The following is a 20,633-nucleotide window of genomic DNA, read 5'->3' as shown; positions in this document are numbered from 1 at the left end:
TCCCACTGGAGGGACCGCTGGGCTGGGGATGGCCCTTGTGTTGCTTGGTTATGATTGGCTGAAGCTTAGTTCCGCCTTTGGCTAATTTAGCATTGTGGTCTCGGGGCTGTTTAGCTTAGCCTTAGGGCAAGGAGGACGTCCGAACTCGTAACCGAGCTTCGGGACTCCTGTTTCGGATTGGCCTGGTAAGTGACACTAGTATGATTAGGTGGACTGTTTCCATGTTGTCCATTAAACTTATTTTTCAGCGGTAAGTATGTCGCGCGATGGCGGACGCCGAGTGGGCTAATGCTACGACGGGAGGTAAGCCTGAAAGTGAAAGTTATATGAAAACTGTTTGTTTTAATAAAAACTTCTGTTGGAAACATGTTTTTTCGTTTCCTTGACGGGTGAAACCTTTTCCAAAACGGTTTTTTGAAGTCAAAACAGTTGTTGATGGTATTTTGGGGGTATCAGTTGTGGTCGGCTCATGCTCGGGACGCCATTTTGAAGTAAGTCGGAATAACTGCGTGGGCACGCACAATGTTTATGACTGTTTCATAACGGGCCTATAAGATAGTTTTGTGGCCCTAGTCAGGAAAAACGAAATGCTGTGATGACACAATATTTTACATATTGAAATAATATGTCGATTTGACAACAAATAATACTTTTAACTCATGGGTGGCCCCCAGTCAAAAATTAATGATGACGCAGTTATATAACGGGGTTTCCGTTTGTGTGAATCCCTCTGGAGGACGCACAAGACGCCATTTTGGAACAGGCCGTAATGAGTGCGTTTGCAAATAAACTATTCAGGTCCGCTACAAATTCAGTCCGAAATGGGGTCTTATGACATTACAATGGAAAACGAATTACTGCGATGACACAATACTTTTTACACAACGAAAAAATGTCCGTTTAAGGCAGATATGCTTTCAACTTATCCCTGGCGAGAATTAACGACTACGCAGATATGCCTCGGCCAAATCCGTTTGGTGTGAACACCGCTCGAGGGTTGATCGCCTCGAGCTGGGCCTCCCCTGCCTACCGTGTCCAGTTATAAGCGGCCGAAACACGGGATGATGGCACGGCGTATTGCTGATGATTAATGGTGTTCACTTCAAAAGTCGATTCCGATCAATACTTATAATAGGGGTGGGTGCTGGGAATAATCGCGATTAAAATGATGTCTTTTGGTCTTCTAACGGTCCGATAGCTAATTTTTTCTGCTATTATGGCTAATTTGAGAGGAAAAAGTGTAGTGTAGTTAATTCTTTTTGGTGTTCTGTAATTCTTTTTTTTGTCCACATGATGGTGGCATTTAGTTGGTTGCCAGTCATGCAGGTAATGCTTTTAAAGGTATAATTTGGTGGTTTTGGACCTGGTAACCATGGTGACAGTGGTTTTTAAGTAATTGGACGTGTTTTGGTAGGTTTTGGGAATTTAACCCTTTAGGGGCTGGTTGGTTTTTTGCGGCGTCTTGGGGCCATGCTCCAAGTGTCGTTCGGTCTTATTGGTAATGGTTCGATTTGCTATGTTGTTGTGCGATTTTGTTGGACGGATAGCCTCTTCGTGTGCCAGTGTTCGCCGCTCAGCGTCACGCGCCGCTTCGCGACGCGCGCCGCTTCGCGGCGGCTTGGGGCTTTGTTTCTTGGTTCGTGGCTTTTGCGGATAGTGAGAACGGTGCCTAACCCCAGTCAGTGGACGTTTGTGCGGATGGTTTGACTGAAGCCTAAACCCAGATGGTGGACGTTTGTGCGGATGGTGAAACCGATGCCTAACCCCAGTTAGTGGAAATTGTGCGGATAGTGTCACCGATGCCTAAGCTCAAGGCTAGTTTGTTGAGTGCGGGTATATTTAGCCCTTTCCCATTTCCCAACCCTAATCACAACGTCTAGATGTTCTGTGCGGACCGCCCCCGAGTGGTCGGAGTCTGCTGGCTGGCGGATAGCTACCCACTGACTTGCGCCAGGCCCCGTCAGGGTCTCTGGGGGCGGGGCATGTCCCCTCCTGGATTTAGCTCGTTTCCTTTTTTAATTTTAACCCCTGCCGGGATGCTCGCTACCCACAGCTCGAGGTGGTCGCGGTCCCGTTTCGGCGTACTGCCACCCGCTGACTTTCGCCAGATCCCACTGGGCCTCTGGGAGCAGGGAATGTTTCTTCTCGGTTTGCGGAGGGGCGTCTGCCCGTTACCCAGGACGTGACGGTTGTCGTTCATGTGCCGTTATCATTGGACGGTCCTGGAGCAGGACGAGCGAGGGTCTGCGCCATGCCTTTCACGTTCCTTAACCGGTCAGTCGTCGGACGAGCCGGGGAGCGTGATCGAGAGAGAGTTTCCAAACCTAACCCTAACCCTGTTCACTTCAAAAGTCGATTCCGATCAATACTTATAATAGGGGTGGGTGCTGGGAATAATCGCGATTAAAATGATGTCTTTTGGTCTTCTAACGGTCCGATAGCTAATTTTTTCTGCTATTATGGCTAATTTGAGAGGAAAAAGTGTAGTGTAGTTAATTCTTTTTGGTGTTCTGTAATTCTTTTTTTTGTCCACATGATGGTGGCATTTAGTTGGTTGCCAGTCATGCAGGTAATGCTTTTAAAGGTATAATTTGGTGGTTTTGGACCTGGTAACCATGGTGACAGTGGTTTTTAAGTAATTGGACGTGTTTTGGTAGGTTTTGGGAATTTAACCCTTTAGGGGCTGGTTGGTTTTTTGCGGCGTCTTGGGGCCATGCTCCAAGTGTCGTTCGGTCTTATTGGTAATGGTTCGATTTGCTATGTTGTTGTGCGATTTTGTTGGACGGATAGCCTCTTCGTGTGCCAGTGTTCGCCGCTCAGCGTCACGCGCCGCTTCGCGACGCGCGCCGCTTCGCGGCGGCTTGGGGCTTTGTTTCTTGGTTCGTGGCTTTTGCGGATAGTGAGAACGGTGCCTAACCCCAGTCAGTGGACGTTTGTGCGGATGGTTTGACTGAAGCCTAAACCCAGATGGTGGACGTTTGTGCGGATGGTGAAACCGATGCCTAACCCCAGTTAGTGGAAATTGTGCGGATAGTGTCACCGATGCCTAAGCTCAAGGCTAGTTTGTTGAGTGCGGGTATATTTAGCCCTTTCCCATTTCCCAACCCTAATCACAACGTCTAGATGTTCTGTGCGGACCGCCCCCGAGTGGTCGGAGTCTGCTGGCTGGCGGATAGCTACCCACTGACTTGCGCCAGGCCCCGTCAGGGTCTCTGGGGGCGGGGCATGTCCCCTCCTGGATTTAGCTCGTTTCCTTTTTTAATTTTAACCCCTGCCGGGATGCTCGCTACCCACAGCTCGAGGTGGTCGCGGTCCCGTTTCGGCGTACTGCCACCCGCTGACTTTCGCCAGATCCCACTGGGCCTCTGGGAGCAGGGAATGTTTCTTCTCGGTTTGCGGAGGGGCGTCTGCCCGTTACCCAGGACGTGACGGTTGTCGTTCATGTGCCGTTATCATTGGACGGTCCTGGAGCAGGACGAGCGAGGGTCTGCGCCATGCCTTTCACGTTCCTTAACCGGTCAGTCGTCGGACGAGCCGGGGAGCGTGATCGAGAGAGAGTTTCCAAACCCAAGCCTATTCTGTAATAGCCCCAGCAAATTACTTGCTTGCCCCAGGTAGGTAGACACGCCTTCCCAAGCCTTTTCTCTCATAGCCCCTGCATATTACTTGCTTGCCCCTGGTAGGTAGACAGGCCTTCCCAAACCTATTCTGTAATAGTCCCAGCAAATTACTTGCTTGCCCCTGGTAGGTAGACAGGCTTTCCCAAGCCTATTCTGTAATAGTCCCAGCAAATTACTTGCTTGTCCCTGGTAGGTAGACAGGACTTCCCAAGCCTATTCTGTAATAGCCCCAGCAAATTACTTGCTTGCCCAAGTATGGTAGACAGGTCTTCCCAAGCCTATTCTGTAATAGTCCCAGCAAATTACTTGCTTGCCCCTGATAGGTAGACAGGCCTTCCCAAGCCTATTCTGTAATAGCCCCAGCAAATTACTTGCTTGCCCCTGGTATGTAGAGAGGCCTTCCTAAGCCTATTCTGTAATAGTCCCAGCAAATTACTTGCTTGCCCCTGGTAGGTAGACAGGCATTCCCAAGCCTATTCTGTAATAGCCCCAGCAAATTACTTGCTTGCCCGTGGTATGTAGACAGGCCTTCCTAAGCCTATTCTGTAATCGTTCCAGCAAATTACTTGCTTGCCCCTGGTAGGTAGACAGGCCTTCCCAAGCCTATTCTGTAATAGCCACAGCAAATTACTTGCTTGCCCCTGGTAGGTAGACAGGTTTCCCAAGCCTATTCTGTAATAGTCCCAGCAAATTACTCGCTTGTCTCTGGTAGGTAGACAGGCCTTCCCAAGCCTATTCTGTAATAGCCCCAGCAAATTACTTGCTTGCCCAAGTATGGTAGGCAGGGCTTCCCAAGCCTATTCTGTAATAGTCCCAGCAAATTACTTGCTTGCCCCTGGTAGGTAGACAGGCCTTCCCAAGCCTATTCTGTAATAGTCCCAGCAAATTACTTGCTTGCCCCTGGTAGGTAGACAGGCCTTCCCAAGCCTATTCTGTAATAGTCCCAGCAAATTACTTGCTTGCCCCTGGTTGGTAGACAGGCCTTCCCAAACCAATTCTCTTATAGCCCAAGCCAATTCTCGAATAGCCCCAGCAAATTATTTGCTTTCCCCTGGTAGGTAGACAGGCCTTCCCAAGCCAATTCTCGAATAGCCCCAGCACATTATTTGCTCGCCCCTGGTAGGTAGACAGGCCTTCCCAAGCCAATTCTCTAATAGCCCCTGCACATTACTTGCTTGCCCCTGATAGGTAGACAGGCTTTCCCAAGCCTATTCTGTAATAGTCCCAGCAAATTACTTGCTTGCCCCTGGTAGGTAGACAGGCCTTCCCAAGCCTATTCTCTCATCGCCTCAGCCCATGGCTTATTTCTCCCTGGTAGGTAGACAGGCCTTCCCAAGCCTATTCTGTAATAGTCCCAGCAAATTACTTGCTTGCCCCTGGTAGGTAGACAGGCCTTCCCAAGCCTATTCTGTAATAGTCCCAGCAAATTACTTGCTTGCCCCTGGTAGGTAGACAGGCCTTCCCAAACCAATTGTCTTATAGCCCAAGCCAATTCTCGAATAGCTCCAGCAAATTACTTGCTTGCCCCTGGTAGTTAGACAGGCTTTCCCAAGCCTATTCTGTAATAGTCCCAGCAAATTACTTGCTTGCCCCTGGTAGGTAGATAGGCCTCCCCAAGCCTATTCTCTCATCGCCTCAGCCCATGACTTATTTCTCCTTGGTAGGTAGACAGGCCTTACCAAGCCTATTCTGTAATAGTCCCAGCAAATTACTTGCTTGTCCCTGGTAGTTAGACAGGCCTTCCCAAACCAATTCTCTTATAGCCCAAGCCAATTATCGAATAGCCCCAGCACATTACTTGCTTGCCCCAGGTAGGTAGACAGGCTTTCCCAAGCCTATTCTGTAATAGCCCCAGCAAATTACTTGCTTGCCCCTGGTATGTAGACAGGCCTTCCTAAGCCTATTCTGTAATAGTTCCAGCAAATTACTTGCTTGCCCCTGGTAGGTAGACAGGCCTTCCCAAGCCTATTCTGTAATAGCCCCAGCAAATTACTTGCTTGCCCAAGTATGGTAGGCAGGGCTTCCCAAGCCTATTCTGTAATAGTCCCAGCAAATTACTTGCTTGCCCCTGGTAGGTAGACAGGCCTTCCCAAGCCTATTCTGTAATAGTCCCAGCAAATTACTTGCTTGCCCCTGGTAGGTAGACAGGCCTTCCCAAGCCTATTCTGTAATAGTCCCAGCAAATTACTTGCTTGCCCCTGGTTGGTAGACAGGCCTTCACAAAACCAATTCTCTTATAGCCCAAGCCAATTCTCGCATAGCCCCAGCATATTATTTGCTTGCCCCTGGTAGGTAGACAGGCCTTCCCAAGCCAATTCTCTAATAGCCCCTGCACTTTACTTGCTTGCCCTTGGTAGGTAGACAGGCCTTCCCAAACCAATTCTCTTATAGCCCAAGCCAATTCTCGAATAGCCCCAGCATATTATTTGCTTACCCCTGGTAGGTAGACAGGCCTTCCCAAGCCAATTCTCTAATAGCCCCAGCAAAATACTTGCTTGCCCTTGGTAGGTAGACTGCCCTTCCCAAGCCTATTCTCTCATTGCCTCAGCCCATGACTTACTTCTCCCTGGTAGGTCCACTGGCCTTCCCGAGCCAATTCTCTTATATCCCAAGCCAATTCTCTAATAGCCCCTGCACATTACTTGCTTGCCCCTGGTAGGTAGACAGGCCTTACCAAGCCTATTCTGTAATAGTCCCAGCAAATTACTTGCTTGTCCCTGGTAGCTAGACAGGCCTTCCCAAACCTATTCTGTAATAGCCCCTGTTAATTACTTGCTTGCCCCTGGTAGGCAGACAGGCCTTCCCAAGCCTTTTCTCTCATAGCCCCTGCACATTACTGGCTTGCCCCTGGTAGGTAGACAGGCCTTCCCAAGCCTATTCTGTAATAGTCCCAGCAAATTACTTGCTTGTCCCTGGTAGGTAGACAGGCCTTCCCAAGCCTATTCTGTAATAGCCCCAGCAAATTACTTGCTTGCTCCTGGTAGGTAGACAGGGCTTCCCAAGCCTATTCTGTAATAGTCCCAGCAAATTACTTGCTTGCCCCTGGTAGGTAGACAGGCCTTCCCAAACCAATTCTTTTATAGCCAAAGCAAATTCTCGAATAGCCCCAGCACATTACTTGCTTGCCCCAAGTAGGTAGACCGGCTTTCCCAAGCCTATTCTGTAATAGTCCCAGCAAATTACTTGCTTGCCCCTGGTTGGTAGACAGGCCTTCACAAAACCAATTCTCTTATAGCCCAAGCCAATTCTCGAATAGCCCCTGCACATTACTTGCTTGCTCCTGGTAGGTAGACAGGGCTTTCCAAGCCTATTCTGTAATAGTCCCAGCAAATTAATTGCTTGCCCCTGGTAGGTAGACAGGCCTTCCCAAGCAAATTCTCGAATAGCCCCAGCACATTATTTGCTTGCCCCTGGTAGGTAGACAGGCCTTCCCAAGCCAATTCTCTAATAGCTTCTGTACATTACTTGCTTGCCCCTGATAGGTAGACAGGCTTTCCCAAGCCTATTCTGTAATAGTCCCAGCAAATTACTTGCTTGCCCCTGGTAGGTAGATAGGCCTTCCCAAGCCTATTCTCTCATCGCCTCAGCCCATGACTTATTTCTCCTTGGTAGGTAGACAGGCCTTCCCAAGCCTATTCTGTAATAGTTCCAGCAAATTACTTGCTTGTCCCTGGTAGGTAGACAGGCCTTCCCAAACCAATTCTCTTATAGCCCAAGCCAATTATCGAATAGCCCCAGCACATTACTTGCTTGCCCCAGGTAGGTAGACAGGCTTTCCCAAGCCTATTCTGTAATAGCCCCAGCAAATTACTTGCTTGCCCCTGGTAAGTAGACAGGCTTTCCTAAGCCTATTCTGTAATCGTTCCAGCAAATTACTTGCTTGCCCCTGTTAGGTAGACAGGCCTTCCCAAGCCTATTCTGTAAAAGCCCCAGCAAATTACTTGCTTGCTCCTGGTAGGTAGACAGGGCTTCCCAAGCCTATTCTGTAATAGTCCCAGCAAATTACTTGCTTGCCCCTGGTAGGTAGATAGGCCTTCCCAAGCCTATTCTCTCATCGCCTCAGCCCATGACTTATTTCTCCTTGGTAGGTAGACAGGCCTTACCAAGCCTATTCTGTAATAGTCCCAGCAAATTACTTGCTTGTCCCTGGTAGGTAGACAGGCCTTCCCAAACCAATTCTCTTATAGCTCAAGCCAATTATCGAATAGCCCCAGCACATTACTTGCTTGCCCCAGGTAGGTAGATTGGCTTTCCCAAGCCTATTCTGTAATAGCCCCAGGAAATTACTTGCTTGCCTCTGGTATGTAGACAGGCCTTCCTAAGCCTATTCTGTAATAGTTCCAGCAAATTACTTGCTTGCCCCTGGTAGGTAGACAGGCCTTCCCAAGCCTATTCTGTAATAGCCCCAGCAAATTACTTGCTTGCCCAAGTATGGTAGGCAGGGCTTCCCAAGCCTATTCTGTAATAGTCCCAGCAAATTACTTGCTTGCCCCTGGTAGGTAGACAGGCCTTCCCAAGCCTATTCTGTAATAGTCCCAGCAAATTACTTGCTTGCCCCTGGTAGGTAGACAGGCCTTCCCAAGCCTATTCTGTAATAGTCCCAGCAAATTACTTGCTTGGCCTTGGTTGGTAGACAGGCCTTCACAAAACCAATTCTCTTATAGCCTAAGCCAATTCTCGAATAGCCCCAGCATATTATTTGCTTGCCCCTGGTAGGTAGACAGGCCTTCCCAAGCCAATTCTCTAATAGCCCCTGCACTTTAATTGCTTGCCCTTGGTAGGTAGACAGGCCTTCCCAAACCAATTCTCTTATAGCCCAAGCCAATTCTCGAATAGCCCCAGCATATTATTTGCTTGCCCCTGGTAGGTAGACAGGCCTTCCCAAGCCAATTCTCTAATAGCCCCAGCAAAATACTTGCTTGCCCTTGGTAGGTAGACTGCCCTTCCCAAGCCTATTCTCTCATTGCCTAAGCCCATGACTTACTTCTCCCTGGTAGGTCCACTGGCCTTCCCGAGCCAATTCTCTTATATCCCAAGCCAATTCTCTAATAGCCCCTGCACATTACTTGCTTGCCCCTGGTAGGTAGACAGGCCTTACCAAGCCTATTCTGTAATAGTCCCAGCAAATTACTTGCTTGCCCCTGGTAGGTAGACAGGCCATCCCTAACCAATTCTGTAATAGCCCCAGCAAATTATTTGCTTTCCCCTGGTAGGTAGACAGGCCTTCCCAAGCCAAATCTCGAATAGCCCCAGCACATTATTTGCTTGCCCCTGGTAGGTAGACAGGCCTTCCTAAGCCAATTTTCTAATAGCCCCTGCACATTACTTGTTTGCCCCTGATAGGTAGACAGGCTTTCCCAAGCCTATTCTGTAATAGTCCCAGCAAATTACTTGCTTGCCCAAGTATGGTAGGCGGGGCTTCCCAAGCCTATTCTGTAATAGTCCCAGCAAATTACTTGCTTGCCCCTGGTAGGTAGACAGGCCTTCCCAAGCCTATTCTGTAATAGTCCCAGCAAATTACTTGCTTGCCCCTGGTAGGTAGACAGGCCTTCCCAAACCAATTCTCTTATAGCCCAAGCCAATTCTCGAATAGCCCCAGCATATTATTTGCTTGCCCCTGGTAGGTAGACAGGCCTTCCCAAGCCAATTCTCTAATAGCCCCAGCAAAATACTTGCTTGCCCTTGGTAGGTAGACTGCCCTTCCCAAGCCTATTCTCTCATTGCCTCAGCCCATGACTTACTTCTCCCTGGTAGGTCCACTGGCCTTCCCGAGCCAATTCCCTTATATCCCAAGCCAATTCTCTAATAGCCCCTGCACATTACTTGCTTGCCCCTGGTAGGTAGACAGGCCTTACCAAGCCTATTCTGTAATAGTCCCAGCAAATTACTTGCTTGCCCCTGGTAGGTAGACAGGCCTTCCCTAACCAATTCTGTAATAGCCCCAGCAAATTATTTGCTTTCCCCTGGTAGGTAGACAGGCCTTCCCAAGCCAAATCTCGAATAGCCCCAGCACATTATTTGCTTGCCCCTGGTAGGTAGACAGGCCTTCCTAAGCCAATTTTCTAATAGCCCCTGCACATTACTTGTTTTCCCCTGATAGGTAGACAGGCTTTCCCAAGCCTATTCTGTAATAGTCCCAGCAAATTACTTGCTTGCCCAAGTATGGTAGGCGGGGCTTCCCAAGCCTATTCTGTAATAGTCCCAGCAAATTACTTGCTTGCCCCTGGTAGGTAGACAGGCCTTCCCAAGCCTATTCTGTAATAGTCCCAGCAAATTACTTGCTTCCCCCTGGTAGGTAGACAGGCCTTCCCAAACCAATTCTCTTATAGCCCAAGCCAATTCTCGAATAGCACCAGCATATTATTTGCTTGCCCCTGGTAGGTAGACAGGCCTTCCCAAGCCAATTCTCTAATAGCCCCTGCACTTTACTTGCTTGCCCCTGGTAGGTAGACAGGCTTTCCGAAGCCTATTCAGTAATAGTCCCAGCAAATTACTTGCTTGCCCCTGGTAGGTAGACAGGCCTTCCCAAGCCTTTTCTCTCATCGCCCCAGCAAATTACTTGCTTTGTCCTGGTAGGTAGACTGCCCTTCCCAAGCCTATTCTTTCATTGCCTCAGCCCATGACTTACTTCTCCCTGGTAGGTCGACTGGCCTTCCCGAACCAATTCTCTTAAATCCCAAGCCAATTCTCTAATAGCGCCAGCACATTATTTGCTTGTAGGTAGACAGGCCTTCCCAAGCCTCTTCTGTAATAGCCGCTGTAAATTACTTGCTTGCCCCTGGTAGTTTGACAGGCCTTCCCAAGCCTATTCTGTAATAGCCCCAGCAAATTACTTGCTTGCCCCTGGTAGTGTGACAGGCCTTCCCAAGCCTATTCTGTAATAGCCCCAGCAAATTACTTGCTTGCCCCTGGTAGGCAGACAGGCCTTCCCAAGCCTATTCTGTAATAGTCCCAGCAAATTACTTGCTTGCCCCTGGTAGGTAGACAGGCCTTCCCAAGCCTATTCTGTAATAGTCCCAACAAATTACTTGCTTGCCCCAGGTAGGTAGACACGCCTTCCCAAGCCTTTTCTCTCATAGCCCCTGCACATTACTTGCTTGCCCCTGGTAGGTAGACAGGCCTTCCCAAGCCTATTCTGTAATAGCCCCAGCAAATTACTTGCTTGCCCAAGTATGGTAGGCGGGGCTTCCCAAGCCTATTCTGTAATAGTCCCAGCAAATTACTTGCTTGCCCCTGGTAGGTAGACAGGCCTTCCCAAGCCTATTCTGTAATAGTCCCAACAAATTACTTGCTTTCCCCTGGTAGGTAGACAGGCCTTCCCAAACCAATTCTCTTTTAGCCCAAGCCAATTCTCGAATAGCTCCAGCATATTATTTGCTTGCCCCTGGTAGGTAGACAGGCCTTCCCAAGCCAATTCTCTAATAGCCCCTGCACTTTACTTGCTTGCCCCTGGTGGTTAGACAGGCTTTCCCAAGCCTATTCTGTAATAGTCCCAGCAAATTACTTGCTTGCCCCTGGTAGGTAGATAGGCCTTCCCAAGCCTATTCTCTCATCGCCTCAGCCCATGACTTATTTCTCCCTGGTAGGTAAACAGGCCTTCCCAAGCCTCTTCTGTAATAGCCGCTGTAAATTACTTTCTTGCCCCTGGTAGGTAGACAGGCCTTCCCAAGCCTATTCTGTAATAGCCCCAGCAAATTACTTGCTTGCCCCTGGTAGGCAGACAGGCCTTCCCAAGCCTATACTGTAATAGCCCCTGCAAATTCCTTGCTTGCCCTTGGTAGGCAGACAGGCCTTCCCAAGCCAATTCTCTAATAGCCCCTGTACTTTACTTGCTTGCCCCTGGTAGGTAGACAGGCCTTCCCAAGCCTATTCTGTAATAGTCCCAGCAAATTACTTGCTTGCCCCTGGTAGGTAGACAGGCCTTCCCAAACCAATTCTCTCATAGCCCAAGCCAATTCTCGAATAGCCCCAGCATATTATTTGCTTGCCCCTGGTAGGTAGACAGGCCTTCCCAAGCCAATTCTCTAATAGCCCCAGCAAAATACTTGCTTGCCCCTGGTAGGTAGACTGCCCTTCCCAAGCCTATTCTCTCATTGCCTCAGCCCATGACTTACTTCTTCCTGGTAGGTCCACTGGCCTTCCCGAGCCAATTCTCTTATATCCCAAGCCAATTCTCTAATAGCCCCTGCACATTACTTGCTTGCCCCTGGTAGGTAGACAGGCCTTCCCAAGCCTATTCTGTAATAGCCCCTGCAAATTACTTGCTTGCCCCTGGTAGGCAGACAGGCCTTCCCAAGCCTTTTCTCTCATATCCACTGCACATTACTTGCTTGCCCCTGGTAGGTAGACAGGCCTTCCCAAGCCTATTCTGTAATAGTCCCAGCAAATTACTTGCTTGCCCCTGGTAGGTAGACAGGCTTTCCCAAGCCTATTCTGTAATAGTCCCAGCAAATTACTTGCTTGTCCCTGGTAGGTAGACAGGCCTTCCCAAGCCTATTCTGTAATAGCCCCAGCAAATTACTTGCTTGCCCCTGGTAGGTAGACAGGCCTTCCCAAGCCTATTCTGTAATAGCCCCAGCAAATTACTTGCTTGCCCCTGGTATTTAGACAGGCCTTCCTAAGCCTATTCTGTAATAGTCCCAGCAAATTACTTGCTTGCCCCTGGTAGGTAGACAGGCCTTCCCAAGCCTATTCTGTAATAGCCCCAGCAAATTACTTGCTTGCCCAAGTATGGTAGGCTGGGCTTCCCAAGCCTATTCTGTAATAGTCCCAGCAAATTACTTGCTTGCCCCTGGTAGGTAGACAGGCCTTCCCAAGCCTATTCTGTAATAGTCCCAGCAAATTACTTGCTTGTCCCTGGTAGGTAGACAGGCCTTCCCAAACCAATTCTCTTATAGCCCAAGCCAATTCTCGAATAGCCCCAGCAAATTATTTGCTTTCCCCTGGTAGGTAGACAGGCCTTCCCAAGCAAATTCTCGAATAGCCCCAGCACATTATCTGCTTGCCCCTGGTAGGTAGACAGGCCTTCCTAAGCCAATTCTCTAATAGCCCCTGCACATTACTTGCTTGCCCCTGATAGGTAGACAGGCTTTCCTAAGCCTATTCTGTAATAGTCCCAGCAAATTACTTGCTTGCCCCTGGTAGGTAGACAGGCCTTCCCAAGCCTATTCTCTCATCGCCTCAGCCCATGGCTTATTTCTCCCTGGTAGGTAGACAGGCCTTCCCAAGCCTATTCTGTAATAGTCCCAGCAAATTACTTGCTTCCCCCTGGTAGGTAGACAGGCCTTCCCAAACCAAATCTCTTTTAGCCCAAGCCAATTCTCGAATAGCTCCAGCATATTATTTGCTTGCCCCTGGTAGGTAGACAGGCCTTCCCAAGCCAATTCTCTAATAGCCCCTGCACTTTACTTGCTTGCCCCTGGTGGTTAGACAGGCTTTCCCAAGCCTATTCTGTAATAGTCCCAGCAAATTACTTGCTTGCCCCTGGTAGGTAGACAGGCCTTCCCAAGCCTATTCTGTAATAGTCCCAGCAAATTACTTGCTTGCCCCTGGTAGGTAGATAGGCCTTCCCAAACCAATTCTCTTATAGCCCAAGCCAATTCTCGAATAGCACCAGCATATTATTTGCTTGCCCCTGGTAGGTAGACAGGCCTTCCCAAGCCAATTCTCTAATAGCCCCAGCAAAATACTTGCTTGCCCCTGGTAGGTAGACTGCCCTTCCCAAGCCTATTCTCTCATTGCCTCAGCCCATGACTTACTTCTTCCTGGTAGGTCCACTGGCCTTCCCGAGCCAATTCTCTTATATCCCAAGCCAATTCTCTAATAGCCCCTGCACATTACTTGCTTGCCCCTGGTAGGTAGACAGGCCCTCCCAAGCCTATTCTGTAATAGTCCCAGCAAATTACTTGCTTGTCCCTGGTAGCTAGACAGGCCTTCCCAAACCTATTCTGTAATAGCCCCTGCAAATTACTTGCTTGCCCCTGGTAGGCAGACAGGCCTTCCCAAGCCTTTTCTCTCATATCCCCTGCACATTACTTGCTTGCCCCTGGTAGGTAGACAGGCCTTCCCAAGCCTATTCTGTAATAGTCCCAGCAAATTACTTGCTTGCCCCTGGTAGGTAGACAGGCTTTCCCAAACCAATTCTCTTATAGCCCAAGCCAATTCTCGAATAGCCCCAGCAAATTATTTGCTTTCCCCTGGTAGGTAGACAGGCCTTCCCAAGCCAATTCTCGAATAGCCCCAGCACATTATTTGCTTGCCCCTGGTAGGTAGACAGGCCTTCCCAAGCCTATTCTGTAATAGCCCCTGCACTTTACTTGCTTGCCCCTGGTGGTTAGACAGGCTTTCCCAAGCCTATTCTGTAATAGTCCCAGCAAATTACTTGCTTGCCCCTGGTAGGTAGATAGGCCTTCCCAAGCCTATTCTCTCATCGCCTCAGCCGATGACTTATTTCTCCTTGGTAGGTAGACAAGCCTTCCCAAGCCTATTCTGTAATAGTCCCAGCAAATTACTTGCTTGCCCCTGGGAGGTAGATAGGCCTTCCCAAGCCTATTCTCTCATCGCCTTAGCCCATGACTTATTTCTCCCTGGTAGCTAGACAGGCCTTCCCAAGCCTATTCTGTAATAGCCCCAGCAAATTCCTTGCTTGCCCCTGGTAGGTAGACAGGCCTTCCCAAACCAATTCTCCTATAGCCCAAGCCAATTCTCGAATAGCCCCAGAACATTACTTGCTTGCCCCTGGTAGGTAGACAGGCCTTCCCAAGCCTATTCTGTAATAGCCCCAGCAAATTACTTGCTTGCCCCAGGAAGGTAGAAAGGCTTTCCCAAGCCTATTCTGTAATAGCCCCAGCAAATTACTTGCTTGCCCAAGTATGGTAGACAGGGCTTCCCAAGCCTATTCTGTAATAGTCCCAGCAAATTACTTGCTTGCCCCTGGTAGGTAGACAGGCCTTCCCAAACCTATTCTGTAATAGCACCAGCAAATTACTTGCTTGCCCCTGGTATATAGACAGGCCTTCCTAAGCCTATTCTGTAATAGCCCCAGCAAATTACTTGCTTGCCCCAGGTAGGTAGACACGCCTTCCCAAGCCTTTTCTCTCATAGCCCCTGCACATTACTTGCTTGCCCCTGGTAGGTAGACAGGCCTTCCCAAACCTATTCTGTAATAGTCCCAGCAAATTACTTGCTTGCCCCTGGTAGGTAGACAGGCTTTCCCAAGCCTATTCTGTAATAGTCCCAGCAAATTACTTGCTTGTCCCTGGTAGGTAGACAGGCCTTCCCAAGCCTATTCTGTAATAGCCCCAGCAAATTACTTGCTTGCCCCTGGTAGGTAGACAACCTTCCCAAGCCTATTCTCTCATCGCCTCAGCCCATGGCTTATTTCTCCCTGGTAGGTAGACAGGCCTTCCCAAGCCTATTCTGTAATAGTCCCAGCAAATTACTTGCTTGCCCCTGGTAGGTAGACAGGCCTTCCCAAACCAATTCTCTTATAGCCCAAGCCAATTCTCGAATAGCTCCAGCATATTATTTGCTTGCCCCTGGTAGGTAGACAGGCCTTCCCAAGCCAATTCTCTAATAGCCCCTGCACTTTACTTGCTTGCCCCTGGTGGTTAGACAGGCTTTCCCAAGCCTATTCTGTAATAGTCCCAGCAAATTACTTGCTTGCCCCTGGTAGGTAGATAGGCCTTCCCAAGCCTATTCTCTCATCGCCTCAGCCCATGACTTATTTCTCCTTGGTAGGTAGACAGGCCTTCCCAAGCCTATTCTGTAATAGTCCCAGGAAATTACTTGCTTGTCCCTGGTAGGTAGACAGGCCTTCCCAAACCAATTCTCTTATAGCCCAAGCCAATTCTCGAATAGCCCCAGCACATTACTTGCTTGCCCCTGGTATGTAGACAGGCCTTCCTAAGCCTATTCTGTAATAGTCCCAGCAAATTACTTGCTTGCCCCTGGTGTGTAGACAGGCCTTCCTAAGCCTATTCTGTAATAGTCCCAGCAAATTACTTGCTTGCCCCTGGTATGTAGACAGGCCTTCCTAAGCCTATTCTGTAATAGTCCCAGCAAATTACTTGCTTGCCCCTGGTAGGTAGACAGGCCTTCCCAAGCCTATTCTGTAATAGCCCCAGCAAATTACTTGCTTGCCCCTGGTAGGTAGACAGGCCTTCCCAAGCCTATTCTGTAATAGTCCCAGCAAATTACTTGCTTGGCCTTGGTTGGTAGACAGGCCTTCACAAAACCAATTCTCTTATAGCCCAAGCCAATTCTCGAATAGCCCCAGCATATTATTTGCTTGCCCCTGGTAGGTAGACAGGCCTTCCCAAGCCAATTCTCTAATAGCCCCTGCACTTTACTTGCTTGCCCCTGGTATGTAGACAGGTTTTCCCAAGCCTATTCTGTAATAGCTGCTGCAAATTACTTGCTTGCCCCTGGTAGGTAGACACGCCTTCCCAATCCTATTCTCTCATCGCCTCAGCCCATGACTTATTTCTCCCTGGTAGGTAAACAGGCCTTCCCAAGCCTCTTCTGTAATAGCCGCTGTAAATTACTTGCTTGCCCCTGGTAGGTAGACAGGCCTTCCCAAGCCTATTCTGTAATAGCCCCAGCAAATTACTTGCTTGCCCCTGGTAGGCAGACAGGCCTTCCCAAGCCTATACTGTAATAGCCCCTGCAAATTCCTTGCTTGCCCTTGGTAGGCAGACAGGCCTTCCCAAGCCAATTCTCTAATAGCCCCTGTACTTTACTTGCTTGCCCCTGGTAGGTAGACAGGCCTTCCCAAGCCTATTCTGTAATAGTCCCAGCAAATTACTTGCTTGCCCCTGGTAGGTAGACAGGCCTTCCCAAACCAATTCTCTCATAGCCCAAGCCAATTCTCGAATAGCCCCAGCATATTATTTGCTTGCCCCTGGTAGGTAGACAGGCCTTCCCAAGCCAATTCTCTAATAGCCCCAGCAAAATACTTGCTTGCCCTTGGTAGGTAGACTGCCCTTCCCAAGCCTATTCTCTCATTGCCTCAGCCCATGACTTACTTCTCCCTGGTAGGTCCACTGGCCTTCCCGAGCCAATTCTCTTATATCCCAAGCCAATTCTCTAATAGCCCCTGCACATTACTTGCTTGCCCCTGGTAGGTAGACAGGCCTTACCAAGCCTATTCTGTAATAGTCCCAGCAAATTACTTGCTTGTCCCTGGTAGCTAGACAGGCCTTCCCAAACCTATTCTGTAATAGCCCCTGCAAATTACTTGCTTGCCCCTGGTAGGCAGACAGGCCTTCCCAAGCCTTTTCTCTCATAGCCCCTGCACATTACTGGCTTGCCCCTGGTAGGTAGACAGGCCTTCCCAAGCCTATTCTGTAATAGTCCCAGCAAATTACTTGCTTGTCCCTGGTAGGTAGACAGGCCTTCCCAAGCCTATTCTGTAATAGCCCCAGCAAATTACTTGCTTGCTCCTGGTAGGTAGACAGGGCTTCCCAAGCCTATTCTGTAATAGTCCCAGCAAATTACTTGCTTGCCCCTGGTAGGTAGACAGGCCTTCCCAAACCAATTCTTTTATAGCCAAAGCAAATTCTCGAATAGCCCCAGCACATTACTTGCTTGCCCCAAGTAGGTAGACCGGCTTTCCCAAGCCTATTCTGTAATAGTCCCAGCAAATTACTTGCTTGCCCCTGGTTGGTAGACAGGCCTTCACAAAACCAATTCTCTTATAGCCCAAGCCAATTCTCGAATAGCCCCTGCACATTACTTGCTTGCTCCTGGTAGGTAGACAGGGCTTTCCAAGCCTATTCTGTAATAGTCCCAGCAAATTACTTGCTTGCCCAAGTATGGTAGGCGGGGCTTCCCAAGCCTATTCTGTAATAGTCCCAGCAAATTACTTGCTTGCCCCTGGTAGGTAGACAGGCCTTCCCAAGCCTATTCTGTAATAGCCCCAGCAAATTACTTGCTTGCCCCAGGTAGGTAGACACGCCTTCCCAAGCCTTTTCTCTCATAGCCCCTGCATATTACTTGCTTGCCCCTGGTAGGTAGACAGGCCTTCCCAAACCTATTCTGTAATAGTCCCAGCAAATTACTTGCTTGCCCCTGGTAGGTAGACAGGCTTTCCCAAGCCTATTCTGTAATAGTCCCAGCAAATTACTTGCTTGTCCCTGGTAGGTAGACAGGACTTCCCAAGCCTATTCTGTAATAGCCCCAGCAAATTACTTGCTTGCCCAAGTATGGTAGACAGGTCTTCCCAAGCCTATTCTGTAATAGTCCCAGCAAATTACTTGCTTGCCCCTGATAGGTAGACAGGCCTTCCCAAGCCTATTCTGTAATAGCCCCAGCAAATTACTTGCTTGCCCCTGGTATGTAGAGAGGCCTTCCTAAGCCTATTCTGTAATAGTCCCAGCAAATTACTTGCTTGCCCCTGGTAGGTAGACAGGCATTCCCAAGCCTATTCTGTAATAGCCCCAGCAAATTACTTGCTTGCCCGTGGTATGTAGACAGGCCTTCCTAAGCCTATTCTGTAATCGTTCCAGCAAATTACTTGCTTGCCCCTGGTAGGTAGACAGGCCTTCCCAAGCCTATTCTGTAATAGCCACAGCAAATTACTTGCTTGCCCCTGGTAGGTAGACAGGTTTCCCAAGCCTATTCTGTAATAGTCCCAGCAAATTACTCGCTTGTCTCTGGTAGGTAGACAGGCCTTCCCAAGCCTATTCTGTAATAGCCCCAGCAAATTACTTGCTTGCCCAAGTATGGTAGGCAGGGCTTCCCAAGCCTATTCTGTAATAGTCCCAGCAAATTACTTGCTTGCCCCTGGTAGGTAGACAGGCCTTCCCAAGCCTATTCTGTAATAGTCCCAGCAAATTACTTGCTTGCCCCTGGTAGGTAGACAGGCCTTCCCAAGCCTATTCTGTAATAGTCCCAGCAAATTACTTGCTTGCCCCTGGTTGGTAGACAGGCCTTCCCAAACCAATTCTCTTATAGCCCAAGCCAATTCTCGAATAGCCCCAGCAAATTATTTGCTTTCCCCTGGTAGGTAGACAGGCCTTCCCAAGCCAATTCTCGAATAGCCCCAGCACATTATTTGCTCGCCCCTGGTAGGTAGACAGGCCTTCCCAAGCCAATTCTCTAATAGCCCCTGCACATTACTTGCTTGCCCCTGATAGGTAGACAGGCTTTCCCAAGCCTATTCTGTAATAGTCCCAGCAAATTACTTGCTTGCCCCTGGTAGGTAGACAGGCCTTCCCAAGCCTATTCTCTCATCGCCTCAGCCCATGGCTTATTTCTCCCTGGTAGGTAGACAGGCCTTCCCAAGCCTATTCTGTAATAGTCCCAGCAAATTACTTGCTTGCCCCTGGTAGGTAGACAGGCCTTCCCAAGCCTATTCTGTAATAGTCCCAGCAAATTACTTGCTTGCCCCTGGTAGGTAGACAGGCCTTCCCAAACCAATTGTCTTATAGCCCAAGCCAATTCTCGAATAGCTCCAGCAAATTACTTGCTTGCCCCTGGTAGTTAGACAGGCTTTCCCAAGCCTATTCTGTAATAGTCCCAGCAAATTACTTGCTTGCCCCTGGTAGGTAGATAGGCCTCCCCAAGCCTATTCTCTCATCGCCTCAGCCCATGACTTATTTCTCCTTGGTAGGTAGACAGGCCTTACCAAGCCTATTCTGTAATAGTCCCAGCAAATTACTTGCTTGTCCCTGGTAGTTAGACAGGCCTTCCCAAACCAATTCTCTTATAGCCCAAGCCAATTATCGAATAGCCCCAGCACATTACTTGCTTGCCCCAGGTAGGTAGACAGGCTTTCCCAAGCCTATTCTGTAATAGCCCCAGCAAATTACTTGCTTGCCCCTGGTATGTAGACAGGCCTTCCTAAGCCTATTCTGTAATAGTTCCAGCAAATTACTTGCTTGCCCCTGGTAGGTAGACAGGCCTTCCCAAGCCTATTCTGTAATAGCCCCAGCAAATTACTTGCTTGCCCAAGTATGGTAGGCAGGGCTTCCCAAGCCTATTCTGTAATAGTCCCAGCAAATTACTTGCTTGCCCCTGGTAGGTAGACAGGCCTTCCCAAGCCTATTCTGTAATAGTCCCAGCAAATTACTTGCTTGCCCCTGGTAGGTAGACAGGCCTTCCCAAGCCTATTCTGTAATAGTCCCAGCAAATTACTTGCTTGCCCCTGGTTGGTAGACAGGCCTTCACAAAACCAATTCTCTTATAGCCCAAGCCAATTCTCGCATAGCCCCAGCATATTATTTGCTTGCCCCTGGTAGGTAGACAGGCCTTCCCAAGCCAATTCTCTAATAGCCCCTGCACTTTACTTGCTTGCCCTTGGTAGGTAGACAGGCCTTCCCAAACCAATTCTCTTATAGCCCAAGCCAATTCTCGAATAGCCCCAGCATATTATTTGCTTACCCCTGGTAGGTAGACAGGCCTTCCCAAGCCAATTCTCTAATAGCCCCAGCAAAATACTTGCTTGCCCTTGGTAGGTAGACTGCCCTTCCCAAGCCTATTCTCTCATTGCCTCAGCCCATGACTTACTTCTCCCTGGTAGGTCCACTGGCCTTCCCGAGCCAATTCTCTTATATCCCAAGCCAATTCTCTAATAGCCCCTGCACATTACTTGCTTGCCCCTGGTAGGTAGACAGGCCTTACCAAGCCTATTCTGTAATAGTCCCAGCAAATTACTTGCTTGTCCCTGGTAGCTAGACAGGCCTTCCCAAACCTATTCTGTAATAGCCCCTGTTAATTACTTGCTTGCCCCTGGTAGGCAGACAGGCCTTCCCAAGCCTTTTCTCTCATAGCCCCTGCACATTACTGGCTTGCCCCTGGTAGGTAGACAGGCCTTCCCAAGCCTATTCTGTAATAGTCCCAGCAAATTACTTGCTTGTCCCTGGTAGGTAGACAGGCCTTCCCAAGCCTATTCTGTAATAGCCCCAGCAAATTACTTGCTTGCTCCTGGTAGGTAGACAGGGCTTCCCAAGCCTATTCTGTAATAGTCCCAGCAAATTACTTGCTTGCCCCTGGTAGGTAGACAGGCCTTCC

Source organism: Corythoichthys intestinalis, chromosome 4 (genome assembly GCF_030265065.1).
Source record: "Corythoichthys intestinalis isolate RoL2023-P3 chromosome 4, ASM3026506v1, whole genome shotgun sequence".
Taxonomy (NCBI): Eukaryota; Metazoa; Chordata; class Actinopteri; order Syngnathiformes; family Syngnathidae; genus Corythoichthys; species Corythoichthys intestinalis.
This window is presented reverse-complemented; position numbering follows the sequence as displayed.